The sequence below is a fragment of the Phyllobates terribilis genome, unplaced genomic scaffold (assembly GCF_046119375.1).
Source record: "Phyllobates terribilis strain yellow unplaced genomic scaffold, ASM4611937v1 Scaffold_11__3_contigs__length_659146591, whole genome shotgun sequence".
NCBI classification, from domain to species: Eukaryota; Metazoa; Chordata; class Amphibia; order Anura; family Dendrobatidae; genus Phyllobates; species Phyllobates terribilis.
Window position 1 is genome coordinate 572,184,535 of NW_027362771.1, and position 27,500 is coordinate 572,212,034.

Sequence of the window (27,500 nt, forward strand, 5' to 3'; positions counted from 1 at the left end):
CAAAATGCACGTAATAATCTGCGGAAGTTGCTTGTGCAAAGCAGTACACCTCTTTTTTTTCATATTGTAAGTGAGCTGGCAGTACATCTTCTCCCATATGGTCTAGCGGTTAGGATTCCTGGTTTTCACCCAGGCGGCCCGGGTTCGACTACTGGTATGGGAACGCATCCTTTTCTGCACCGCTGCCAACATTCAAAAACTGACGCGTGTTTTTTAGTCAAACGTATTTCAAGTAGGATTTGTTTTTTTCAGGCAAAAATGCTGAACGCCCGCGTTTTGGCACTTCATTCTGACCCTTCACACAAGATTCAATTTGGATTCGTAGCTCAACTCATTCTCAACCACCCCTTTTTACACTAAAGTGTCAAGGGACTCAACAACTCATGGGTCCGGTAAGTTATTTGGATTCCCATTTCCTTTCTAATGGAAAAAGTTGTAGAATTGAATGGAAAAGTTCTAAGTTGGTGACAAAATCTCTCGAGAAAAGGAGGGAACAGTGCCCCGTGTGAGGCTCGAACTCACGACCTTCAGATTATGAGACTGACGCGCTACCTACTGCGCTAACGAGGCAAGCTGTACCTGCAGATCTGCAGAAGTTTATTGTGCATAGCAGAAAACTTTTTTTTTTCATAATGTCACTGAGACATTAGTGCATCTTTTCCCATATGGTCTAGCGGTTAGGATTCCTGGCTCTCACCCAGGTGGCCTGGGTTCGACTCCCGGTATGGGAATGCATCTTTATCTTAGCTACTGCCACCATTCAAAGACTGACACGTGTTTTTCAATCAAAAATGTTTCTGGTAGATTTTCACTTTGCAACAAAAATACTTAACATTGGCGATGCATTATGACTTTTGCAAAAGATTTCCTTTTGTTTCATAGCTTAAGCCTTTTTCAACTACACAGTTTTACACAAAAGTGTCAAGGGACTCAACAAGCCATGTGTCCTGTCTGTCATTAGGGCTCCCATGTTCTTTCTAATCGGAAACAGTTTAGAACTGAATTGGAAAGTTCAGAGTTAGTGACAAAATCTCTTGAGAAAAGGAGGATGCCACGTGTGAGCAAAAAACTCATGATCTTCAAATTATTCAACTGACGTGCCAAAAACCTTGACCATGTAGCGTGTTTCAGCTCTTGTAATGTTGATGTTTTGTATTCAAAGCAAAACACTCTTTTTTTTTTTTTTTTTACACCTGTCTTGCTGTTTACTGTACTGCTTACACCATGTGGAGAAAGACTTAGTTAGTATTCCTGGTTGACTGGTTCGATTCCTGCTATGGGAGAGACTTTTTTTTGGGGACTAGTGTCCACATTCCAAAGCCAACACGTGCCTTGCAGACAGAATCAGTTTAGGTTGGAACTGCTCTTTGCAGCCAAAAATGCAGACCACCAGGTTTTTTGGATATTTATTTGCACAAAAGCTTATTTGATGTCATATCTCAAACCATTCATATCTCTCACTTTTAATTCCTGGGTGTTAAGGGACTCAACAAGCCTTTATCCCTGTTTGTCATTGGAGCTCCCCTTCCATCAATTGGTGATGTTTTGCTACTGAATGGAAAAGAGCTGTGACTCTCTAGCCAAGATGGTGGCAAAATCAGTTAAGGAAACATGGTACCAGTGCCCCATGTGAGAATCGAACTCATGACCTTCAGATTACGAGACTGACGCGCTACCTGCTGCGCTAACGAGGCAAAATGCACGTAATAATCTGCGGAAGTTGCTTGTGCAAAGCAGTACACCTCTTTTTTTTCATATTGTAAGTGAGCTGGCAGTACATCTTCTCCCATATGGTCTAGCGGTTAGGATTCCTGGTTTTCACCCAGGCGGCCCGAGTTCGACTACTGGTATGGGAACGCATCCTTTTCTGCACCGCTGCCAACATTCAAAAACTGACGCGTGTTTTTTAGTCAAACGTATTTCAAGTAGGATTTGTTTTTTTCAGGCAAAAATGCTGAACGCCCGCGTTTTGGCACTTCATTCTGACCCTTCACACAAGATTAAATTTGGATTCGTAGCTCAACTCATTCTCAACCACCCCTTTTTACACTAAAGTGTCAAGGGACTCAACAACTCATGGGTCCGGTAAGTTATTTGGATTCCCATTTCCTTTCTAATGGAAAAAGTTGTAGAATTGAATGGAAAAGTTCTAAGTTGGTGACAAAATCTCTCGAGAAAAGGAGGGAACAGTGCCCCGTGTGAGGCTCGAACTCACGACCTTCAGATTATGAGACTGACGCGCTACCTACTGCGCTAACGAGGTAAGCTGTACCTGCAGATCTGCAGAAGTTTATTGTGCATAGCAGAAAACTTTTTTTTTTCATAATGTCACTGAGACATTAGTGCATCTTTTCCCATATGGTCTAGCGGTTAGGATTCCTGGCTCTCACCCAGGTGGCCTGGGTTCGACTCCCGGTATGGGAATGCATCTTTATCTTAGCTACTGCCACCATTCAAAGACTGACACGTGTTTTTCAATCAAAAATGTTTCTGGTAGATTTTCACTTTGCAACAAAAATACTTAACATTGGCGATGCATTATGACTTTTGCAAAAGATTTCCTTTTGTTTCATAGCTTAAGCCTTTTTCAACTACACAGTTTTACACAAAAGTGTCAAGGGACTCAACAAGCCATGTGTCCTGTCTGTCATTAGGGCTCCCATGTTCTTTCTAATCGGAAACAGTTTAGAACTGAATTGGAAAGTTCAGAGTTAGTGACAAAATCTCTTGAGAAAAGGAGGATGCCACGTGTGAGCAAAAAACTCATGATCTTCAAATTATTCAACTGACGTGCCAAAAACCTTGACCATGTAGCGTGTTTCAGCTCTTGTAATGTTGATGTTTTGTATTCAAAGCAAAACACTCTTTTTTTTTTTTTTACACCTGTCTTGCTGTTTACTGTACTGCTTACACCATGTGGAGAAAGACTTAGTTAGTATTCCTGGTTGACTGGTTCGATTCCTGCTATGGGAGAGACTTTTTTTTGGGGACTAGTGTCCACATTCCAAAGCCAACACGTGCCTTGCAGACAGAATCAGTTTAGGTTGGAACTGCTCTTTGCAGCCAAAAATGCAGACCACCAGGTTTTTTGGATATTTATTTGCACAAAAGCTTATTTGATGTCATATCTCAAACCATTCATATCTCTCACTTTTAATTCCTGGGTGTTAAGGGACTCAACAAGCCTTTATCCCTGTTTGTCATTGGAGCTCCCCTTCCATCAATTGGTGATGTTTTGCTACTGAATGGAAAAGAGCTGTGACTCTCTAGCCAAGATGGTGGCAAAATCAGTTAAGGAAACATGGTACCAGTGCCCCATGTGAGAATCGAACTCATGACCTTCAGATTACGAGACTGACGCGCTACCTGCTGCGCTAACGAGGCAAAATGCACGTAATAATCTGCGGAAGTTGCTTGTGCAAAGCAGTACACCTCTTTTTTTTCATATTGTAAGTGAGCTGGCAGTACATCTTCTCCCATATGGTCTAGCGGTTAGGATTCCTGGTTTTCACCCAGGCGGCCCGGGTTCGACTACTGGTATGGGAACGCATCCTTTTCTGCACCGCTGCCAACATTCAAAAACTGACGCGTGTTTTTTAGTCAAACGTATTTCAAGTAGGATTTGTTTTTTTCAGGCAAAAATGCTGAACGCCCGCGTTTTGGCACTTCATTCTGACCCTTCACACAAGATTCAATTTGGATTCGTAGCTCAACTCATTCTCAACCACCCCTTTTTACACTAAAGTGTCAAGGGACTCAACAACTCATGGGTCCGGTAAGTTATTTGGATTCCCATTTCCTTTCTAATGGAAAAAGTTGTAGAATTGAATGGAAAAGTTCTAAGTTGGTGACAAAATCTCTCGAGAAAAGGAGGGAACAGTGCCCCGTGTGAGGCTCGAACTCACGACCTTCAGATTATGAGACTGACGCGCTACCTACTGCGCTAACGAGGCAAGCTGTACCTGCAGATCTGCAGAAGTTTATTGTGCATAGCAGAAAACTTTTTTTTTTCATAATGTCACTGAGACATTAGTGCATCTTTTCCCATATGGTCTAGCGGTTAGGATTCCTGGCTCTCACCCAGGTGGCCTGGGTTCGACTCCCGGTATGGGAATGCATCTTTATCTTAGCTACTGCCACCATTCAAAGACTGACACGTGTTTTTCAATCAAAAATGTTTCTGGTAGATTTTCACTTTGCAACAAAAATACTTAACATTGGCGATGCATTATGACTTTTGCAAAAGATTTCCTTTTGTTTCATAGCTTAAGCCTTTTTCAACTACACAGTTTTACACAAAAGTGTCAAGGGACTCAACAAGCCATGTGTCCTGTCTGTCATTAGGGCTCCCATGTTCTTTCTAATCGGAAACAGTTTAGAACTGAATTGGAAAGTTCAGAGTTAGTGACAAAATCTCTTGAGAAAAGGAGGATGCCACGTGTGAGCAAAAAACTCATGATCTTCAAATTATTCAACTGACGTGCCAAAAACCTTGACCATGTAGCGTGTTTCAGCTCTTGTAATGTTGATGTTTTGTATTCAAAGCAAAACACTCTTTTTTTTTTTTTTTTTACACCTGTCTTGCTGTTTACTGTACTGCTTACACCATGTGGAGAAAGACTTAGTTAGTATTCCTGGTTGACTGGTTCGATTCCTGCTATGGGAGAGACTTTTTTTTGGGGACTAGTGTCCACATTCCAAAGCCAACACGTGCCTTGCAGACAGAATCAGTTTAGGTTGGAACTGCTCTTTGCAGCCAAAAATGCAGACCACCAGGTTTTTTGGATATTTATTTGCACAAAAGCTTATTTGATGTCATATCTCAAACCATTCATATCTCTCACTTTTAATTCCTGGGTGTTAAGGGACTCAACAAGCCTTTATCCCTGTTTGTCATTGGAGCTCCCCTTCCATCAATTGGTGATGTTTTGCTACTGAATGGAAAAGAGCTGTGACTCTCTAGCCAAGATGGTGGCAAAATCAGTTAAGGAAACATGGTACCAGTGCCCCATGTGAGAATCGAACTCATGACCTTCAGATTACGAGACTGACGCGCTACCTGCTGCGCTAACGAGGCAAAATGCACGTAATAATCTGCGGAAGTTGCTTGTGCAAAGCAGTACACCTCTTTTTTTTCATATTGTAAGTGAGCTGGCAGTACATCTTCTCCCATATGGTCTAGCGGTTAGGATTCCTGGTTTTCACCCAGGCGGCCCGAGTTCGACTACTGGTATGGGAACGCATCCTTTTCTGCACCGCTGCCAACATTCAAAAACTGACGCGTGTTTTTTAGTCAAACGTATTTCAAGTAGGATTTGTTTTTTTCAGGCAAAAATGCTGAACGCCCGCGTTTTGGCACTTCATTCTGACCCTTCACACAAGATTAAATTTGGATTCGTAGCTCAACTCATTCTCAACCACCCCTTTTTACACTAAAGTGTCAAGGGACTCAACAACTCATGGGTCCGGTAAGTTATTTGGATTCCCATTTCCTTTCTAATGGAAAAAGTTGTAGAATTGAATGGAAAAGTTCTAAGTTGGTGACAAAATCTCTCGAGAAAAGGAGGGAACAGTGCCCCGTGTGAGGCTCGAACTCACGACCTTCAGATTATGAGACTGACGCGCTACCTACTGCGCTAACGAGGCAAGCTGTACCTGCAGATCTGCAGAAGTTTATTGTGCATAGCAGAAAACTTTTTTTTTTCATAATGTCACTGAGACATTAGTGCATCTTTTCCCATATGGTCTAGCGGTTAGGATTCCTGGCTCTCACCCAGGTGGCCTGGGTTCGACTCCCGGTATGGGAATGCATCTTTATCTTAGCTACTGCCACCATTCAAAGACTGACACGTGTTTTTCAATCAAAAATGTTTCTGGTAGATTTTCACTTTGCAACAAAAATACTTAACATTGGCGATGCATTATGACTTTTGCAAAAGATTTCCTTTTGTTTCATAGCTTAAGCCTTTTTCAACTACACAGTTTTACACAAAAGTGTCAAGGGACTCAACAAGCCATGTGTCCTGTCTGTCATTAGGGCTCCCATGTTCTTTCTAATCGGAAACAGTTTAGAACTGAATTGGAAAGTTCAGAGTTAGTGACAAAATCTCTTGAGAAAAGGAGGATGCCACGTGTGAGCAAAAAACTCATGATCTTCAAATTATTCAACTGACGTGCCAAAAACCTTGACCATGTAGCGTGTTTCAGCTCTTGTAATGTTGATGTTTTGTATTCAAAGCAAAACACTCTTTTTTTTTTTTTTTTACACCTGTCTTGCTGTTTACTGTACTGCTTACACCATGTGGAGAAAGACTTAGTTAGTATTCCTGGTTGACTGGTTCGATTCCTGCTATGGGAGAGACTTTTTTTTGGGGACTAGTGTCCACATTCCAAAGCCAACACGTGCCTTGCAGACAGAATCAGTTTAGGTTGGAACTGCTCTTTGCAGCCAAAAATGCAGACCACCAGGTTTTTTGGATATTTATTTGCACAAAAGCTTATTTGATGTCATATCTCAAACCATTCATATCTCTCACTTTTAATTCCTGGGTGTTAAGGGACTCAACAAGCCTTTATCCCTGTTTGTCATTGGAGCTCCCCTTCCATCAATTGGTGATGTTTTGCTACTGAATGGAAAAGAGCTGTGACTCTCTAGCCAAGATGGTGGCAAAATCAGTTAAGGAAACATGGTACCAGTGCCCCATGTGAGAATCGAACTCATGACCTTCAGATTACGAGACTGACGCGCTACCTGCTGCGCTAACGAGGCAAAATGCACGTAATAATCTGCGGAAGTTGCTTGTGCAAAGCAGTACACCTCTTTTTTTTCATATTGTAAGTGAGCTGGCAGTACATCTTCTCCCATATGGTCTAGCGGTTAGGATTCCTGGTTTTCACCCAGGCGGCCCGGGTTCGACTACTGGTATGGGAACGCATCCTTTTCTGCACCGCTGCCAACATTCAAAAACTGACGCGTGTTTTTTAGTCAAACGTATTTCAAGTAGGATTTGTTTTTTTCAGGCAAAAATGCTGAACGCCCGCGTTTTGGCACTTCATTCTGACCCTTCACACAAGATTCAATTTGGATTCGTAGCTCAACTCATTCTCAACCACCCCTTTTTACACTAAAGTGTCAAGGGACTCAACAACTCATGGGTCCGGTAAGTTATTTGGATTCCCATTTCCTTTCTAATGGAAAAAGTTGTAGAATTGAATGGAAAAGTTCTAAGTTGGTGACAAAATCTCTCGAGAAAAGGAGGGAACAGTGCCCCGTGTGAGGCTCGAACTCACGACCTTCAGATTATGAGACTGACGCGCTACCTACTGCGCTAACGAGGCAAGCTGTACCTGCAGATCTGCAGAAGTTTATTGTGCATAGCAGAAAACTTTTTTTTTTCATAATGTCACTGAGACATTAGTGCATCTTTTCCCATATGGTCTAGCGGTTAGGATTCCTGGCTCTCACCCAGGTGGCCTGGGTTCGACTCCCGGTATGGGAATGCATCTTTATCTTAGCTACTGCCACCATTCAAAGACTGACACGTGTTTTTCAATCAAAAATGTTTCTGGTAGATTTTCACTTTGCAACAAAAATACTTAACATTGGCGATGCATTATGACTTTTGCAAAAGATTTCCTTTTGTTTCATAGCTTAAGCCTTTTTCAACTACACAGTTTTACACAAAAGTGTCAAGGGACTCAACAAGCCATGTGTCCTGTCTGTCATTAGGGCTCCCATGTTCTTTCTAATCAGAAACAGTTTAGAACTGAATTGGAAAGTTCAGAGTTAGTGACAAAATCTCTTGAGAAAAGGAGGATGCCACGTGTGAGCAAAAAACTCATGATCTTCAAATTATTCAACTGACGTGCCAAAAACCTTGACCATGTAGCGTGTTTCAGCTCTTGTAATGTTGATGTTTTGTATTCAAAGCAAAACACTCTTTTTTTTTTTTTTACACCTGTCTTGCTGTTTACTGTACTGCTTACACCATGTGGAGAAAGACTTAGTTAGTATTCCTGGTTGACTGGTTCGATTCCTGCTATGGGAGAGACTTTTTTTTGGGGACTAGTGTCCACATTCCAAAGCCAACACGTGCCTTGCAGACAGAATCAGTTTAGGTTGGAACTGCTCTTTGCAGCCAAAAATGCAGACCACCAGGTTTTTTGGATATTTATTTGCACAAAAGCTTATTTGATGTCATATCTCAAACCATTCATATCTCTCACTTTTAATTCCTGGGTGTTAAGGGACTCAACAAGCCTTTATCCCTGTTTGTCATTGGAGCTCCCCTTCCATCAATTGGTGATGTTTTGCTACTGAATGGAAAAGAGCTGTGACTCTCTAGCCAAGATGGTGGCAAAATCAGTTAAGGAAACATGGTACCAGTGCCCCATGTGAGAATCGAACTCATGACCTTCAGATTACGAGACTGACGCGCTACCTGCTGCGCTAACGAGGCAAAATGCACGTAATAATCTGCGGAAGTTGCTTGTGCAAAGCAGTACACCTCTTTTTTTTCATATTGTAAGTGAGCTGGCAGTACATCTTCTCCCATATGGTCTAGCGGTTAGGATTCCTGGTTTTCACCCAGGCGGCCCGGGTTCGACTACTGGTATGGGAACGCATCCTTTTCTGCACCGCTGCCAACATTCAAAAACTGACGCGTGTTTTTTAGTCAAACGTATTTCAAGTAGGATTTGTTTTTTTCAGGCAAAAATGCTGAACGCCCGCGTTTTGGCACTTCATTCTGACCCTTCACACAAGATTCAATTTGGATTCGTAGCTCAACTCATTCTCAACCACCCCTTTTTACACTAAAGTGTCAAGGGACTCAACAACTCATGGGTCCGGTAAGTTATTTGGATTCCCATTTCCTTTCTAATGGAAAAAGTTGTAGAATTGAATGGAAAAGTTCTAAGTTGGTGACAAAATCTCTCGAGAAAAGGAGGGAACAGTGCCCCGTGTGAGGCTCGAACTCACGACCTTCAGATTATGAGACTGACGCGCTACCTACTGCGCTAACGAGGCAAGCTGTACCTGCAGATCTGCAGAAGTTTATTGTGCATAGCAGAAAACTTTTTTTTTTCATAATGTCACTGAGACATTAGTGCATCTTTTCCCATATGGTCTAGCGGTTAGGATTCCTGGCTCTCACCCAGGTGGCCTGGGTTCGACTCCCGGTATGGGAATGCATCTTTATCTTAGCTACTGCCACCATTCAAAGACTGACACGTGTTTTTCAATCAAAAATGTTTCTGGTAGATTTTCACTTTGCAACAAAAATACTTAACATTGGCGATGCATTATGACTTTTGCAAAAGATTTCCTTTTGTTTCATAGCTTAAGCCTTTTTCAACTACACAGTTTTACACAAAAGTGTCAAGGGACTCAACAAGCCATGTGTCCTGTCTGTCATTAGGGCTCCCATGTTCTTTCTAATCGGAAACAGTTTAGAACTGAATTGGAAAGTTCAGAGTTAGTGACAAAATCTCTTGAGAAAAGGAGGATGCCACGTGTGAGCAAAAAACTCATGATCTTCAAATTATTCAACTGACGTGCCAAAAACCTTGACCATGTAGCGTGTTTCAGCTCTTGTAATGTTGATGTTTTGTATTCAAAGCAAAACACTCTTTTTTTTTTTTTTTTTACACCTGTCTTGCTGTTTACTGTACTGCTTACACCATGTGGAGAAAGACTTAGTTAGTATTCCTGGTTGACTGGTTCGATTCCTGCTATGGGAGAGACTTTTTTTTGGGGACTAGTGTCCACATTCCAAAGCCAACACGTGCCTTGCAGACAGAATCAGTTTAGGTTGGAACTGCTCTTTGCAGCCAAAAATGCAGACCACCAGGTTTTTTGGATATTTATTTGCACAAAAGCTTATTTGATGTCATATCTCAAACCATTCATATCTCTCACTTTTAATTCCTGGGTGTTAAGGGACTCAACAAGCCTTTATCCCTGTTTGTCATTGGAGCTCCCCTTCCATCAATTGGTGATGTTTTGCTACTGAATGGAAAAGAGCTGTGACTCTCTAGCCAAGATGGTGGCAAAATCAGTTAAGGAAACATGGTACCAGTGCCCCATGTGAGAATCGAACTCATGACCTTCAGATTACGAGACTGACGCGCTACCTGCTGCGCTAACGAGGCAAAATGCACGTAATAATCTGCGGAAGTTGCTTGTGCAAAGCAGTACACCTCTTTTTTTTCATATTGTAAGTGAGCTGGCAGTACATCTTCTCCCATATGGTCTAGCGGTTAGGATTCCTGGTTTTCACCCAGGCGGCCCGGGTTCGACTACTGGTATGGGAACGCATCCTTTTCTGCACCGCTGCCAACATTCAAAAACTGACGCGTGTTTTTTAGTCAAACGTATTTCAAGTAGGATTTGTTTTTTTCAGGCAAAAATGCTGAACGCCCGCGTTTTGGCACTTCATTCTGACCCTTCACACAAGATTCAATTTGGATTCGTAGCTCAACTCATTCTCAACCACCCCTTTTTACACTAAAGTGTCAAGGGACTCAACAACTCATGGGTCCGGTAAGTTATTTGGATTCCCATTTCCTTTCTAATGGAAAAAGTTGTAGAATTGAATGGAAAAGTTCTAAGTTGGTGACAAAATCTCTCGAGAAAAGGAGGGAACAGTGCCCCGTGTGAGGCTCGAACTCACGACCTTCAGATTATGAGACTGACGCGCTACCTACTGCGCTAACGAGGCAAGCTGTACCTGCAGATCTGCAGAAGTTTATTGTGCATAGCAGAAAACTTTTTTTTTTCATAATGTCACTGAGACATTAGTGCATCTTTTCCCATATGGTCTAGCGGTTAGGATTCCTGGCTCTCACCCAGGTGGCCTGGGTTCGACTCCCGGTATGGGAATGCATCTTTATCTTAGCTACTGCCACCATTCAAAGACTGACACGTGTGTTTCAATCAAAAATGTTTCTGGTAGATTTTCACTTTGCAACAAAAATACTTAACATTGGCGATGCATTATGACTTTTGCAAAAGATTTCCTTTTGTTTCATAGCTTAAGCCTTTTTCAACTACACAGTTTTACACAAAAGTGTCAAGGGACTCAACAAGCCATGTGTCCTGTCTGTCATTAGGGCTCCCATGTTCTTTCTAATCGGAAACAGTTTAGAACTGAATTGGAAAGTTCAGAGTTAGTGACAAAATCTCTTGAGAAAAGGAGGATGCCACGTGTGAGCAAAAAACTCATGATCTTCAAATTATTCAACTGACGTGCCAAAAACCTTGACCATGTAGCGTGTTTCAGCTCTTGTAATGTTGATGTTTTGTATTCAAAGCAAAACACTCTTTTTTTTTTTTTTTTTACACCTGTCTTGCTGTTTACTGTACTGCTTACACCATGTGGAGAAAGACTTAGTTAGTATTCCTGGTTGACTGGTTCGATTCCTGCTATGGGAGAGACTTTTTTTTGGGGACTAGTGTCCACATTCCAAAGCCAACACGTGCCTTGCAGACAGAATCAGTTTAGGTTGGAACTGCTCTTTGCAGCCAAAAATGCAGACCACCAGGTTTTTTGGATATTTATTTGCACAAAAGCTTATTTGATGTCATATCTCAAACCATTCATATCTCTCACTTTTAATTCCTGGGTGTTAAGGGACTCAACAAGCCTTTATCCCTGTTTGTCATTGGAGCTCCCCTTCCATCAATTGGTGATGTTTTGCTACTGAATGGAAAAGAGCTGTGACTCTCTAGCCAAGATGGTGGCAAAATCAGTTAAGGAAACATGGTACCAGTGCCCCATGTGAGAATCGAACTCATGACCTTCAGATTACGAGACTGACGCGCTACCTGCTGCGCTAACGAGGCAAAATGCACGTAATAATCTGCGGAAGTTGCTTGTGCAAAGCAGTACACCTCTTTTTTTTCATATTGTAAGTGAGCTGGCAGTACATCTTCTCCCATATGGTCTAGCGGTTAGGATTCCTGGTTTTCACCCAGGCGGCCCGGGTTCGACTACTGGTATGGGAACGCATCCTTTTCTGCACCGCTGCCAACATTCAAAAACTGACGCGTGTTTTTTAGTCAAACGTATTTCAAGTAGGATTTGTTTTTTTCAGGCAAAAATGCTGAACGCCCGCGTTTTGGCACTTCATTCTGACCCTTCACACAAGATTCAATTTGGATTCGTAGCTCAACTCATTCTCAACCACCCCTTTTTACACTAAAGTGTCAAGGGACTCAACAACTCATGGGTCCGGTAAGTTATTTGGATTCCCATTTCCTTTCTAATGGAAAAAGTTGTAGAATTGAATGGAAAAGTTCTAAGTTGGTGACAAAATCTCTCGAGAAAAGGAGGGAACAGTGCCCCGTGTGAGGCTCGAACTCACGACCTTCAGATTATGAGACTGACGCGCTACCTACTGCGCTAACGAGGCAAGCTGTACCTGCAGATCTGCAGAAGTTTATTGTGCATAGCAGAAAACTTTTTTTTTTCATAATGTCACTGAGACATTAGTGCATCTTTTCCCATATGGTCTAGCGGTTAGGATTCCTGGCTCTCACCCAGGTGGCCTGGGTTCGACTCCCGGTATGGGAATGCATCTTTATCTTAGCTACTGCCACCATTCAAAGACTGACACGTGTGTTTCAATCAAAAATGTTTCTGGTAGATTTTCACTTTGCAACAAAAATACTTAACATTGGCGATGCATTATGACTTTTGCAAAAGATTTCCTTTTGTTTCATAGCTTAAGCCTTTTTCAACTACACAGTTTTACACAAAAGTGTCAAGGGACTCAACAAGCCATGTGTCCTGTCTGTCATTAGGGCTCCCATGTTCTTTCTAATCGGAAACAGTTTAGAACTGAATTGGAAAGTTCAGAGTTAGTGACAAAATCTCTTGAGAAAAGGAGGATGCCACGTGTGAGCAAAAAACTCATGATCTTCAAATTATTCAACTGACGTGCCAAAAACCTTGACCATGTAGCGTGTTTCAGCTCTTGTAATGTTGATGTTTTGTATTCAAAGCAAAACACTCTTTTTTTTTTTTTTTTTACACCTGTCTTGCTGTTTACTGTACTGCTTACACCATGTGGAGAAAGACTTAGTTAGTATTCCTGGTTGACTGGTTCGATTCCTGCTATGGGAGAGGCTTTTTTTTGGGGACTAGTGTCCACATTCCAAAGCCAACACGTGCCTTGCAGACAGAATCAGTTTAGGTTGGAACTGCTCTTTGCAGCCAAAAATGCAGACCACCAGGTTTTTTGGATATTTATTTGCACAAAAGCTTATTTGATGTCATATCTCAAACCATTCATATCTCTCACTTTTAATTCCTGGGTGTTAAGGGACTCAACAAGCCTTTATCCCTGTTTGTCATTGGAGCTCCCCTTCCATCAATTGGTGATGTTTTGCTACTGAATGGAAAAGAGCTGTGACTCTCTAGCCAAGATGGTGGCAAAATCAGTTAAGGAAACATGGTACCAGTGCCCCATGTGAGAATCAAACTCATGACCTTCAGATTACGAGACTGACGCGCTACCTGCTGCGCTAACGAGGCAAAATGCACGTAATAATCTGCGGAAGTTGCTTGTGCAAAGCAGTACACCTCTTTTTTTTCATATTGTAAGTGAGCTGGCAGTACATCTTCTCCCATATGGTCTAGCGGTTAGGATTCCTGGTTTTCACCCAGGCGGCCCGGGTTCGACTACTGGTATGGGAACGCATCCTTTTCTGCACCGCTGCCAACATTCAAAAACTGACGCGTGTTTTTTAGTCAAACGTATTTCAAGTAGGATTTGTTTTTTTCAGGCAAAAATGCTGAACGCCCGCGTTTTGGCACTTCATTCTGACCCTTCACACAAGATTCAATTTGGATTCGTAGCTCAACTCATTCTCAACCACCCCTTTTTACACTAAAGTGTCAAGGGACTCAACAACTCATGGGTCCGGTAAGTTATTTGGATTCCCATTTCCTTTCTAATGGAAAAAGTTGTAGAATTGAATGGAAAAGTTCTAAGTTGGTGACAAAATCTCTCGAGAAAAGGAGGGAACAGTGCCCCGTGTGAGGCTCGAACTCACGACCTTCAGATTATGAGACTGACGCGCTACCTACTGCGCTAACGAGGCAAGCTGTACCTGCAGATCTGCAGAAGTTTATTGTGCATAGCAGAAAACTTTTTTTTTTCATAATGTCACTGAGACATTAGTGCATCTTTTCCCATATGGTCTAGCGGTTAGGATTCCTGGCTCTCACCCAGGTGGCCTGGGTTCGACTCCCGGTATGGGAATGCATCTTTATCTTAGCTACTGCCACCATTCAAAGACTGACACGTGTGTTTCAATCAAAAATGTTTCTGGTAGATTTTCACTTTGCAACAAAAATACTTAACATTGGCGATGCATTATGACTTTTGCAAAAGATTTCCTTTTGTTTCATAGCTTAAGCCTTTTTCAACTACACAGTTTTACACAAAAGTGTCAAGGGACTCAACAAGCCATGTGTCCTGTCTGTCATTAGGGCTCCCATGTTCTTTCTAATCGGAAACAGTTTAGAACTGAATTGGAAAGTTCAGAGTTAGTGACAAAATCTCTTGAGAAAAGGAGGATGCCACGTGTGAGCAAAAAACTCATGATCTTCAAATTATTCAACTGACGTGCCAAAAACCTTGACCATGTAGCGTGTTTCAGCTCTTGTAATGTTGATGTTTTGTATTCAAAGCAAAACACTCTTTTTTTTTTTTTTTTTACACCTGTCTTGCTGTTTACTGTACTGCTTACACCATGTGGAGAAAGACTTAGTTAGTATTCCTGGTTGACTGGTTCGATTCCTGCTATGGGAGAGACTTTTTTTTGGGGACTAGTGTCCACATTCCAAAGCCAACACGTGCCTTGCAGACAGAATCAGTTTAGGTTGGAACTGCTCTTTGCAGCCAAAAATGCAGACCACCAGGTTTTTTGGATATTTATTTGCACAAAAGCTTATTTGATGTCATATCTCAAACCATTCATATCTCTCACTTTTAATTCCTGGGTGTTAAGGGACTCAACAAGCCTTTATCCCTGTTTGTCATTGGAGCTCCCCTTCCATCAATTGGTGATGTTTTGCTACTGAATGGAAAAGAGCTGTGACTCTCTAGCCAAGATGGTGGCAAAATCAGTTAAGGAAACATGGTACCAGTGCCCCATGTGAGAATCGAACTCATGACCTTCAGATTACGAGACTGACGCGCTACCTGCTGCGCTAACGAGGCAAAATGCACGTAATAATCTGCGGAAGTTGCTTGTGCAAAGCAGTACACCTCTTTTTTTTCATATTGTAAGTGAGCTGGCAGTACATCTTCTCCCATATGGTCTAGCGGTTAGGATTCCTGGTTTTCACCCAGGCGGCCCGGGTTCGACTACTGGTATGGGAACGCATCCTTTTCTGCACCGCTGCCAACATTCAAAAACTGACGCGTGTTTTTTAGTCAAACGTATTTCAAGTAGGATTTGTTTTTTTCAGGCAAAAATGCTGAACGCCCGCGTTTTGGCACTTCATTCTGACCCTTCACACAAGATTCAATTTGGATTCGTAGCTCAACTCATTCTCAACCACCCCTTTTTACACTAAAGTGTCAAGGGACTCAACAACTCATGGGTCCGGTAAGTTATTTGGATTCCCATTTCCTTTCTAATGGAAAAAGTTGTAGAATTGAATGGAAAAGTTCTAAGTTGGTGACAAAATCTCTCGAGAAAAGGAGGGAACAGTGCCCCGTGTGAGGCTCGAACTCACGACCTTCAGATTATGAGACTGACGCGCTACCTACTGCGCTAACGAGGCAAGCTGTACCTGCAGATCTGCAGAAGTTTATTGTGCATAGCAGAAAACTTTTTTTTTTCATAATGTCACTGAGACATTAGTGCATCTTTTCCCATATGGTCTAGCGGTTAGGATTCCTGGCTCTCACCCAGGTGGCCTGGGTTCGACTCCCGGTATGGGAATGCATCTTTATCTTAGCTACTGCCACCATTCAAAGACTGACACGTGTGTTTCAATCAAAAATGTTTCTGGTAGATTTTCACTTTGCAACAAAAATACTTAACATTGGCGATGCATTATGACTTTTGCAAAAGATTTCCTTTTGTTTCATAGCTTAAGCCTTTTTCAACTACACAGTTTTACACAAAAGTGTCAAGGGACTCAACAAGCCATGTGTCCTGTCTGTCATTAGGGCTCCCATGTTCTTTCTAATCGGAAACAGTTTAGAACTGAATTGGAAAGTTCAGAGTTAGTGACAAAATCTCTTGAGAAAAGGAGGATGCCACGTGTGAGCAAAAAACTCATGATCTTCAAATTATTCAACTGACGTGCCAAAAACCTTGACCATGTAGCGTGTTTCAGCTCTTGTAATGTTGATGTTTTGTATTCAAAGCAAAACACTCTTTTTTTTTTTTTTTTTACACCTGTCTTGCTGTTTACTGTACTGCTTACACCATGTGGAGAAAGACTTAGTTAGTATTCCTGGTTGACTGGTTCGATTCCTGCTATGGGAGAGACTTTTTTTTGGGGACTAGTGTCCACATTCCAAAGCCAACACGTGCCTTGCAGACAGAATCAGTTTAGGTTGGAACTGCTCTTTGCAGCCAAAAATGCAGACCACCAGGTTTTTTGGATATTTATTTGCACAAAAGCTTATTTGATGTCATATCTCAAACCATTCATATCTCTCACTTTTAATTCCTGGGTGTTAAGGGACTCAACAAGCCTTTATCCCTGTTTGTCATTGGAGCTCCCCTTCCATCAATTGGTGATGTTTTGCTACTGAATGGAAAAGAGCTGTGACTCTCTAGCCAAGATGGTGGCAAAATCAGTTAAGGAAACATGGTACCAGTGCCCCATGTGAGAATCGAACTCATGACCTTCAGATTACGAGACTGACGCGCTACCTGCTGCGCTAACGAGGCAAAATGCACGTAATAATCTGCGGAAGTTGCTTGTGCAAAGCAGTACACCTCTTTTTTTTCATATTGTAAGTGAGCTGGCAGTACATCTTCTCCCATATGGTCTAGCGGTTAGGATTCCTGGTTTTCACCCAGGCGGCCCGGGTTCGACTACTGGTATGGGAACGCATCCTTTTCTGCACCGCTGCCAACATTCAAAAACTGACGCGTGTTTTTTAGTCAAACGTATTTCAAGTAGGATTTGTTTTTTTCAGGCAAAAATGCTGAACGCCCGCGTTTTGGCACTTCATTCTGACCCTTCACACAAGATTCAATTTGGATTCGTAGCTCAACTCATTCTCAACCACCCCTTTTTACACTAAAGTGTCAAGGGACTCAACAACTCATGGGTCCGGTAAGTTATTTGGATTCCCATTTCCTTTCTAATGGAAAAAGTTGTAGAATTGAATGGAAAAGTTCTAAGTTGGTGACAAAATCTCTCGAGAAAAGGAGGGAACAGTGCCCCGTGTGAGGCTCGAACTCACGACCTTCAGATTATGAGACTGACGCGCTACCTACTGCGCTAACGAGGCAAGCTGTACCTGCAGATCTGCAGAAGTTTATTGTGCATAGCAGAAAACTTTTTTTTTTCATAATGTCACTGAGACATTAGTGCATCTTTTCCCATATGGTCTAGCGGTTAGGATTCCTGGCTCTCACCCAGGTGGCCTGGGTTCGACTCCCGGTATGGGAATGCATCTTTATCTTAGCTACTGCCACCATTCAAAGACTGACACGTGTTTTTCAATCAAAAATGTTTCTGGTAGATTTTCACTTTGCAACAAAAATACTTAACATTGGCGATGCATTATGACTTTTGCAAAAGATTTCCTTTTGTTTCATAGCTTAAGCCTTTTTCAACTACACAGTTTTACACAAAAGTGTCAAGGGACTCAACAAGCCATGTGTCCTGTCTGTCATTAGGGCTCCCATGTTCTTTCTAATCGGAAACAGTTTAGAACTGAATTGGAAAGTTCAGAGTTAGTGACAAAATCTCTTGAGAAAAGGAGGATGCCACGTGTGAGCAAAAAACTCATGATCTTCAAATTATTCAACTGACGTGCCAAAAACCTTGACCATGTAGCGTGTTTCAGCTCTTGTAATGTTGATGTTTTGTATTCAAAGCAAAACACTCTTTTTTTTTTTTTTTTTACACCTGTCTTGCTGTTTACTGTACTGCTTACACCATGTGGAGAAAGACTTAGTTAGTATTCCTGGTTGACTGGTTCGATTCCTGCTATGGGAGAGACTTTTTTTTGGGGACTAGTGTCCACATTCCAAAGCCAACACGTGCCTTGCAGACAGAATCAGTTTAGGTTGGAACTGCTCTTTGCAGCCAAAAATGCAGACCACCAGGTTTTTTGGATATTTATTTGCACAAAAGCTTATTTGATGTCATATCTCAAACCATTCATATCTCTCACTTTTAATTCCTGGGTGTTAAGGGACTCAACAAGCCTTTATCCCTGTTTGTCATTGGAGCTCCCCTTCCATCAATTGGTGATGTTTTGCTACTGAATGGAAAAGAGCTGTGACTCTCTAGCCAAGATGGTGGCAAAATCAGTTAAGGAAACATGGTACCAGTGCCCCATGTGAGAATCGAACTCATGACCTTCAGATTACGAGACTGACGCGCTACCTGCTGCGCTAACGAGGCAAAATGCACGTAATAATCTGCGGAAGTTGCTTGTGCAAAGCAGTACACCTCTTTTTTTTCATATTGTAAGTGAGCTGGCAGTACATCTTCTCCCATATGGTCTAGCGGTTAGGATTCCTGGTTTTCACCCAGGCGGCCCGGGTTCGACTACTGGTATGGGAACGCATCCTTTTCTGCACCGCTGCCAACATTCAAAAACTGACGCGTGTTTTTTAGTCAAACGTATTTCAAGTAGGATTTGTTTTTTTCAGGCAAAAATGCTGAACGCCCGCGTTTTGGCACTTCATTCTGACCCTTCACACAAGATTCAATTTGGATTCGTAGCTCAACTCATTCTCAACCACCCCTTTTTACACTAAAGTGTCAAGGGACTCAACAACTCATGGGTCCGGCAAGTTATTTGGATTCCCATTTCCTTTCTAATGGAAAAAGTTGTAGAATTGAATGGAAAAGTTCTAAGTTGGTGACAAAATCTCTCGAGAAAAGGAGGGAACAGTGCCCCGTGTGAGGCTCGAACTCACGACCTTCAGATTATGAGACTGACGCGCTACCTACTGCGCTAACGAGGCAAGCTGTACCTGCAGATCTGCAGAAGTTTATTGTGCATAGCAGAAAACTTTTTTTTTTCATAATGTCACTGAGACATTAGTGCATCTTTTCCCATATGGTCTAGCGGTTAGGATTCCTGGCTCTCACCCAGGTGGCCTGGGTTCGACTCCCGGTATGGGAATGCATCTTTATCTTAGCTACTGCCACCATTCAAAGACTGACACGTGTTTTTCAATCAAAAATGTTTCTGGTAGATTTTCACTTTGCAACAAAAATACTTAACATTGGCGATGCATTATGACTTTTGCAAAAGATTTCCTTTTGTTTCATAGCTTAAGCCTTTTTCAACTACACAGTTTTACACAAAAGTGTCAAGGGACTCAACAAGCCATGTGTCCTGTCTGTCATTAGGGCTCCCATGTTCTTTCTAATCGGAAACAGTTTAGAACTGAATTGGAAAGTTCAGAGTTAGTGACAAAATCTCTTGAGAAAAGGAGGATGCCACGTGTGAGCAAAAAACTCATGATCTTCAAATTATTCAACTGACGTGCCAAAAACCTTGACCATGTAGCGTGTTTCAGCTCTTGTAATGTTGATGTTTTGTATTCAAAGCAAAACACTCTTTTTTTTTTTTTTTTTACACCTGTCTTGCTGTTTACTGTACTGCTTACACCATGTGGAGAAAGACTTAGTTAGTATTCCTGGTTGACTGGTTCGATTCCTGCTATGGGAGAGACTTTTTTTTGGGGACTAGTGTCCACATTCCAAAGCCAACACGTGCCTTGCAGACAGAATCAGTTTAGGTTGGAACTGCTCTTTGCAGCCAAAAATGCAGACCACCAGGTTTTTTGGATATTTATTTGCACAAAAGCTTATTTGATGTCATATCTCAAACCATTCATATCTCTCACTTTTAATTCCTGGGTGTTAAGGGACTCAACAAGCCTTTATCCCTGTTTGTCATTGGAGCTCCCCTTCCATCAATTGGTGATGTTTTGCTACTGAATGGAAAAGAGCTGTGACTCTCTAGCCAAGATGGTGGCAAAATCAGTTAAGGAAACATGGTACCAGTGCCCCATGTGAGAATCGAACTCATGACCTTCAGATTACGAGACTGACGCGCTACCTGCTGCGCTAACGAGGCAAAATGCACGTAATAATCTGCGGAAGTTGCTTGTGCAAAGCAGTACACCTCTTTTTTTTCATATTGTAAGTGAGCTGGCAGTACATCTTCTCCCATATGGTCTAGCGGTTAGGATTCCTGGTTTTCACCCAGGCGGCCCGGGTTCGACTACTGGTATGGGAACGCATCCTTTTCTGCACCGCTGCCAACATTCAAAAACTGACGCGTGTTTTTTAGTCAAACGTATTTCAAGTAGGATTTGTTTTTTTCAGGCAAAAATGCTGAACGCCCGCGTTTTGGCACTTCATTCTGACCCTTCACACAAGATTCAATTTGGATTCGTAGCTCAACTCATTCTCAACCACCCCTTTTTACACTAAAGTGTCAAGGGACTCAACAACTCATGGGTCCGGTAAGTTATTTGGATTCCCATTTCCTTTCTAATGGAAAAAGTTGTAGAATTGAATGGAAAAGTTCTAAGTTGGTGACAAAATCTCTCGAGAAAAGGAGGGAACAGTGCCCCGTGTGAGGCTCGAACTCACGACCTTCAGATTATGAGACTGACGCGCTACCTACTGCGCTAACGAGGCAAGCTGTACCTGCAGATCTGCAGAAGTTTATTGTGCATAGCAGAAAACTTTTTTTTTTCATAATGTCACTGAGACATTAGTGCATCTTTTCCCATATGGTCTAGCGGTTAGGATTCCTGGCTCTCACCCAGGTGGCCTGGGTTCGACTCCCGGTATGGGAATGCATCTTTATCTTAGCTACTGCCACCATTCAAAGACTGACACGTGTTTTTCAATCAAAAATGTTTCTGGTAGATTTTCACTTTGCAACAAAAATACTTAACATTGGCGATGCATTATGACTTTTGCAAAAGATTTCCTTTTGTTTCATAGCTTAAGCCTTTTTCAACAACACAGTTTTACACAAAAGTGTCAAGGGACTCAACAAGCCATGTGTCCTGTCTGTCATTAGGGCTCCCATGTTCTTTCTAATCGGAAACAGTTTAGAACTGAATTGGAAAGTTCAGAGTTAGTGACAAAATCTCTTGAGAAAAGGAGGATGCCACGTGTGAGCAAAAAACTCATGATCTTCAAATTATTCAACTGACGTGCCAAAAACCTTGACCATGTAGCGTGTTTCAGCTCTTGTAATGTTGATGTTTTGTATTCAAAGCAAAACACTCTTTTTTTTTTTTTTTTTACACCTGTCTTGCTGTTTACTGTACTGCTTACACCATGTGGAGAAAGACTTAGTTAGTATTCCTGGTTGACTGGTTCGATTCCTGCTATGGGAGAGACTTTTTTTTGGGGACTAGTGTCCACATTCCAAAGCCAACACGTGCCTTGCAGACAGAATCAGTTTAGGTTGGAACTGCTCTTTGCAGCCAAAAATGCAGACCACCAGGTTTTTTGGATATTTATTTGCACAAAAGCTTATTTGATGTCATATCTCAAACCATTCATATCTCTCACTTTTAATTCCTGGGTGTTAAGGGACTCAACAAGCCTTTATCCCTGTTTGTCATTGGAGCTCCCCTTCCATCAATTGGTGATGTTTTGCTACTGAATGGAAAAGAGCTGTGACTCTCTAGCCAAGATGGTGGCAAAATCAGTTAAGGAAACATGGTACCAGTGCCCCATGTGAGAATCGAACTCATGACCTTCAGATTACGAGACTGACGCGCTACCTGCTGCGCTAACGAGGCAAAATGCACGTAATAATCTGCGGAAGTTGCTTGTGCAAAGCAGTACACCTCTTTTTTTTCATATTGTAAGTGAGCTGGCAGTACATCTTCTCCCATATGGTCTAGCGGTTAGGATTCCTGGTTTTCACCCAGGCGGCCCGGGTTCGACTACTGGTATGGGAACGCATCCTTTTCTGCACCGCTGCCAACATTCAAAAACTGACGCGTGTTTTTTAGTCAAACGTATTTCAAGTAGGATTTGTTTTTTTCAGGCAAAAATGCTGAACGCCCGCGTTTTGGCACTTCATTCTGACCCTTCACACAAGATTCAATTTGGATTCGTAGCTCAACTCATTCTCAACCACCCCTTTTTACACTAAAGTGTCAAGGGACTCAACAACTCATGGGTCCGGTAAGTTATTTGGATTCCCATTTCCTTTCTAATGGAAAAAGTTGTAGAATTGAATGGAAAAGTTCTAAGTTGGTGACAAAATCTCTCGAGAAAAGGAGGGAACAGTGCCCCGTGTGAGGCTCGAACTCACGACCTTCAGATTATGAGACTGACGCGCTACCTACTGCGCTAACGAGGCAAGCTGTACCTGCAGATCTGCAGAAGTTTATTGTGCATAGCAGAAAACTTTTTTTTTTCATAATGTCACTGAGACATTAGTGCATCTTTTCCCATATGGTCTAGCGGTTAGGATTCCTGGCTCTCACCCAGGTGGCCTGGGTTCGACTCCCGGTATGGGAATGCATCTTTATCTTAGCTACTGCCACCATTCAAAGACTGACACGTGTTTTTCAATCAAAAATGTTTCTGGTAGATTTTCACTTTGCAACAAAAATACTTAACATTGGCGATGCATTATGACTTTTGCAAAAGATTTCCTTTTGTTTCATAGCTTAAGCCTTTTTCAACTACACAGTTTTACACAAAAGTGTCAAGGGACTCAACAAGCCATGTGTCCTGTCTGTCATTAGGGCTCCCATGTTCTTTCTAATCGGAAACAGTTTAGAACTGAATTGGAAAGTTCAGAGTTAGTGACAAAATCTCTTGAGAAAAGGAGGATGCCACGTGTGAGCAAAAAACTCATGATCTTCAAATTATTCAACTGACGTGCCAAAAACCTTGACCATGTAGCGTGTTTCAGCTCTTGTAATGTTGATGTTTTGTATTCAAAGCAAAACACTCTTTTTTTTTTTTTTTTTACACCTGTCTTGCTGTTTACTGTACTGCTTACACCATGTGGAGAAAGACTTAGTTAGTATTCCTGGTTGACTGGTTCGATTCCTGCTATGGGAGAGACTTTTTTTTGGGGACTAGTGTCCACATTCCAAAGCCAACACGTGCCTTGCAGACAGAATCAGTTTAGGTTGGAACTGCTCTTTGCAGCCAAAAATGCAGACCACCAGGTTTTTTGGATATTTATTTGCACAAAAGCTTATTTGATGTCATATCTCAAACCATTCATATCTCTCACTTTTAATTCCTGGGTGTTAAGGGACTCAACAAGCCTTTATCCCTGTTTGTCATTGGAGCTCCCCTTCCATCAATTGGTGATGTTTTGCTACTGAATGGAAAAGAGCTGTGACTCTCTAGCCAAGATGGTGGCAAAATCAGTTAAGGAAACATGGTACCAGTGCCCCATGTGAGAATCGAACTCATGACCTTCAGATTACGAGACTGACGCGCTACCTGCTGCGCTAACGAGGCAAAATGCACGTAATAATCTGCGGAAGTTGCTTGTGCAAAGCAGTACACCTCTTTTTTTTCATATTGTAAGTGAGCTGGCAGTACATCTTCTCCCATATGGTCTAGCGGTTAGGATTCCTGGTTTTCACCCAGGCGGCCCGGGTTCGACTACTGGTATGGGAACGCATCCTTTTCTGCACCGCTGCCAACATTCAAAAACTGACGCGTGTTTTTTAGTCAAACGTATTTCAAGTAGGATTTGTTTTTTTCAGGCAAAAATGCTGAACGCCCGCGTTTTGGCACTTCATTCTGACCCTTCACACAAGATTCAATTTGGATTCGTAGCTCAACTCATTCTCAACCACCCCTTTTTACACTAAAGTGTCAAGGGACTCAACAACTCATGGGTCCGGCAAGTTATTTGGATTCCCATTTCCTTTCTAATGGAAAAAGTTGTAGAATTGAATGGAAAAGTTCTAAGTTGGTGACAAAATCTCTCGAGAAAAGGAGGGAACAGTGCCCCGTGTGAGGCTCGAACTCACGACCTTCAGATTATGAGACTGACGCGCTACCTACTGCGCTAACGAGGCAAGCTGTACCTGCAGATCTGCAGAAGTTTATTGTGCATAGCAGAAAACTTTTTTTTTTCATAATGTCACTGAGACATTAGTGCATCTTTTCCCATATGGTCTAGCGGTTAGGATTCCTGGCTCTCACCCAGGTGGCCTGGGTTCGACTCCCGGTATGGGAATGCATCTTTATCTTAGCTACTGCCACCATTCAAAGACTGACACGTGTTTTTCAATCAAAAATGTTTCTGGTAGATTTTCACTTTGCAACAAAAATACTTAACATTGGCGATGCATTATGACTTTTGCAAAAGATTTCCTTTTGTTTCATAGCTTAAGCCTTTTTCAACTACACAGTTTTACACAAAAGTGTCAAGGGACTCAACAAGCCATGTGTCCTGTCTGTCATTAGGGCTCCCATGTTCTTTCTAATCGGAAACAGTTTAGAACTGAATTGGAAAGTTCAGAGTTAGTGACAAAATCTCTTGAGAAAAGGAGGATGCCACGTGTGAGCAAAAAACTCATGATCTTCAAATTATTCAACTGACGTGCCAAAAACCTTGACCATGTAGCGTGTTTCAGCTCTTGTAATGTTGATGTTTTGTATTCAAAGCAAAACACTCTTTTTTTTTTTTTTTTTACACCTGTCTTGCTGTTTACTGTACTGCTTACACCATGTGGAGAAAGACTTAGTTAGTATTCCTGGTTGACTGGTTCGATTCCTGCTATGGGAGAGACTTTTTTTTGGGGACTAGTGTCCACATTCCAAAGCCAACACGTGCCTTGCAGACAGAATCAGTTTAGGTTGGAACTGCTCTTTGCAGCCAAAAATGCAGACCACCAGGTTTTTTGGATATTTATTTGCACAAAAGCTTATTTGATGTCATATCTCAAACCATTCATATCTCTCACTTTTAATTCCTGGGTGTTAAGGGACTCAACAAGCCTTTATCCCTGTTTGTCATTGGAGCTCCCCTTCCATCAATTGGTGATGTTTTGCTACTGAATGGAAAAGAGCTGTGACTCTCTAGCCAAGATGGTGGCAAAATCAGTTAAGGAAACATGGTACCAGTGCCCCATGTGAGAATCGAACTCATGACCTTCAGATTACGAGACTGACGCGCTACCTGCTGCGCTAACGAGGCAAAATGCACGTAATAATCTGCGGAAGTTGCTTGTGCAAAGCAGTACACCTCTTTTTTTTCATATTGTAAGTGAGCTGGCAGTACATCTTCTCCCATATGGTCTAGCGGTTAGGATTCCTGGTTTTCACCCAGGCGGCCCGGGTTCGACTACTGGTATGGGAACGCATCCTTTTCTGCACCGCTGCCAACATTCAAAAACTGACGCGTGTTTTTTAGTCAAACGTATTTCAAGTAGGATTTGTTTTTTTCAGGCAAAAATGCTGAACGCCCGCGTTTTGGCACTTCATTCTGACCCTTCACACAAGATTCAATTTGGATTCGTAGCTCAACTCATTCTCAACCACCCCTTTTTACACTAAAGTGTCAAGGTACTCAACAACTCATGGGTCCGGTAAGTTATTTGGATTCCCATTTCCTTTCTAATGGAAAAAGTTGTAGAATTGAATGGAAAAGTTCTAAGTTGGTGACAAAATCTCTCGAGAAAAGGAGGGAACAGTGCCCCGTGTGAGGCTCGAACTCACGACCTTCAGATTATGAGACTGACGCGCTACCTACTGCGCTAACGAGGCAAGCTGTACCTGCAGATCTGCAGAAGTTTATTGTGCATAGCAGAAAACTTTTTTTTTCATAATGTCACTGAGACATTAGTGCATCTTTTCCCATATGGTCTAGCGGTTAGGATTCCTGGCTCTCACCCAGGTGGCCTGGGTTCGACTCCCGGTATGGGAATGCATCTTTATCTTAGCTACTGCCACCATTCAAAGACTGACACGTGTTTTTCAATCAAAAATGTTTCTGGTAGATTTTCACTTTGCAACAAAAATACTTAACATTGGCGATGCATTATGACTTTTGCAAAAGATTTCCTTTTGTTTCATAGCTTAAGCCTTTTTCAACTACACAGTTTTACACAAAAGTGTCAAGGGACTCAACAAGCCATGTGTCCTGTCTGTCATTAGGGCTCCCATGTTCTTTCTAATCGGAAACAGTTTAGAACTGAATTGGAAAGTTCAGAGTTAGTGACAAAATCTCTTGAGAAAAGGAGGATGCCACGTGTGAGCAAAAAACTCATGATCTTCAAATTATTCAACTGACGTGCCAAAAACCTTGACCATGTAGCGTGTTTCAGCTCTTGTAATGTTGATGTTTTGTATTCAAAGCAAAACACTCTTTTTTTTTTTTTTTTTACACCTGTCTTGCTGTTTACTGTACTGCTTACACCATGTGGAGAAAGACTTAGTTAGTATTCCTGGTTGACTGGTTCGATTCCTGCTATGGGAGAGACTTTTTTTTGGGGACTAGTGTCCACATTCCAAAGCCAACACGTGCCTTGCAGACAGAATCAGTTTAGGTTGGAACTGCTCTTTGCAGCCAAAAATGCAGACCACCAGGTTTTTTGGATATTTATTTGCACAAAAGCTTATTTGATGTCATATCTCAAACCATTCATATCTCTCACTTTTAATTCCTGGGTGTTAAGGGACTCAACAAGCCTTTATCCCTGTTTGTCATTGGAGCTCCCCTTCCATCAATTGGTGATGTTTTGCTACTGAATGGAAAAGAGCTGTGACTCTCTAGCCAAGATGGTGGCAAAATCAGTTAAGGAAACATGGTACCAGTGCCCCATGTGAGAATCGAACTCATGACCTTCAGATTACGAGACTGACGCGCTACCTGCTGCGCTAACGAGGCAAAATGCACGTAATAATCTGCGGAAGTTGCTTGTGCAAAGCAGTACACCTCTTTTTTTTCATATTGTAAGTGAGCTGGCAGTACATCTTCTCCCATATGGTCTAGCGGTTAGGATTCCTGGTTTTCACCCAGGCGGCCCGGGTTCGACTATTGGTATGGGAACGCATCCTTTTCTGCACCGCCGCCAACATTCAAAAACTGACGCGTGTTTTTTAGTCAAACGTATTTCAAGTAGGATTTGTTTTTTTCAGGCAAAAATGCTGAACGCCCGCGTTTTGGCACTTCATTCTGACCCTTCACACAAGATTCAATTTGGATTCGTTGCTCAACTCATTCTCAACCACCCCTTTTTACACTAAAGTGTCTAGGGACTCAACAACTCATGGGTCCGGTAAGTTATTTGGATTCCCATTTCCTTT

General features: G+C 42.0%; 15 non-coding genes across 15 annotated transcripts; all 15 read right to left on the reverse strand.

Moving 5' to 3' along the window:
* Positions 1-497: 497 nt before the first annotated feature.
* TRNAM-CAU (transfer RNA methionine (anticodon CAU)) lies at positions 498-570 on the reverse strand. The gene has a single exon. It is a non-coding gene; the product is annotated as a tRNA-Met (tRNA).
* Positions 571-3,880: 3,310 nt separating this feature from the next.
* TRNAM-CAU (transfer RNA methionine (anticodon CAU)) lies at positions 3,881-3,953 on the reverse strand. The gene has a single exon. It is a non-coding gene; the product is annotated as a tRNA-Met (tRNA).
* A 1,620-nt stretch (positions 3,954-5,573) lies between these two features.
* Positions 5,574-5,646, reverse strand: TRNAM-CAU (transfer RNA methionine (anticodon CAU)). Its single transcript has one exon. It is a non-coding gene; the product is annotated as a tRNA-Met (tRNA).
* Positions 5,647-7,265: 1,619 nt separating this feature from the next.
* On the reverse strand, positions 7,266-7,338 carry TRNAM-CAU (transfer RNA methionine (anticodon CAU)). The gene has a single exon. It is a non-coding gene; the product is annotated as a tRNA-Met (tRNA).
* A 1,617-nt stretch (positions 7,339-8,955) lies between these two features.
* TRNAM-CAU (transfer RNA methionine (anticodon CAU)) lies at positions 8,956-9,028 on the reverse strand. The gene has a single exon. It is a non-coding gene; the product is annotated as a tRNA-Met (tRNA).
* A 1,620-nt stretch (positions 9,029-10,648) lies between these two features.
* TRNAM-CAU (transfer RNA methionine (anticodon CAU)) lies at positions 10,649-10,721 on the reverse strand. Its single transcript has one exon. It is a non-coding gene; the product is annotated as a tRNA-Met (tRNA).
* Positions 10,722-12,341: 1,620 nt separating this feature from the next.
* TRNAM-CAU (transfer RNA methionine (anticodon CAU)) lies at positions 12,342-12,414 on the reverse strand. The gene has a single exon. It is a non-coding gene; the product is annotated as a tRNA-Met (tRNA).
* A 1,620-nt stretch (positions 12,415-14,034) lies between these two features.
* Positions 14,035-14,107, reverse strand: TRNAM-CAU (transfer RNA methionine (anticodon CAU)). Its single transcript has one exon. It is a non-coding gene; the product is annotated as a tRNA-Met (tRNA).
* Positions 14,108-15,727: 1,620 nt separating this feature from the next.
* On the reverse strand, positions 15,728-15,800 carry TRNAM-CAU (transfer RNA methionine (anticodon CAU)). The gene has a single exon. It is a non-coding gene; the product is annotated as a tRNA-Met (tRNA).
* Positions 15,801-17,420: 1,620 nt separating this feature from the next.
* Positions 17,421-17,493, reverse strand: TRNAM-CAU (transfer RNA methionine (anticodon CAU)). Its single transcript has one exon. It is a non-coding gene; the product is annotated as a tRNA-Met (tRNA).
* A 1,620-nt stretch (positions 17,494-19,113) lies between these two features.
* On the reverse strand, positions 19,114-19,186 carry TRNAM-CAU (transfer RNA methionine (anticodon CAU)). Its single transcript has one exon. It is a non-coding gene; the product is annotated as a tRNA-Met (tRNA).
* Positions 19,187-20,806: 1,620 nt separating this feature from the next.
* Positions 20,807-20,879, reverse strand: TRNAM-CAU (transfer RNA methionine (anticodon CAU)). Its single transcript has one exon. It is a non-coding gene; the product is annotated as a tRNA-Met (tRNA).
* Positions 20,880-22,499: 1,620 nt separating this feature from the next.
* Positions 22,500-22,572, reverse strand: TRNAM-CAU (transfer RNA methionine (anticodon CAU)). The gene has a single exon. It is a non-coding gene; the product is annotated as a tRNA-Met (tRNA).
* Positions 22,573-24,192: 1,620 nt separating this feature from the next.
* On the reverse strand, positions 24,193-24,265 carry TRNAM-CAU (transfer RNA methionine (anticodon CAU)). The gene has a single exon. It is a non-coding gene; the product is annotated as a tRNA-Met (tRNA).
* A 1,620-nt stretch (positions 24,266-25,885) lies between these two features.
* Positions 25,886-25,958, reverse strand: TRNAM-CAU (transfer RNA methionine (anticodon CAU)). The gene has a single exon. It is a non-coding gene; the product is annotated as a tRNA-Met (tRNA).
* Positions 25,959-27,500: the final 1,542 nt, after the last annotated feature.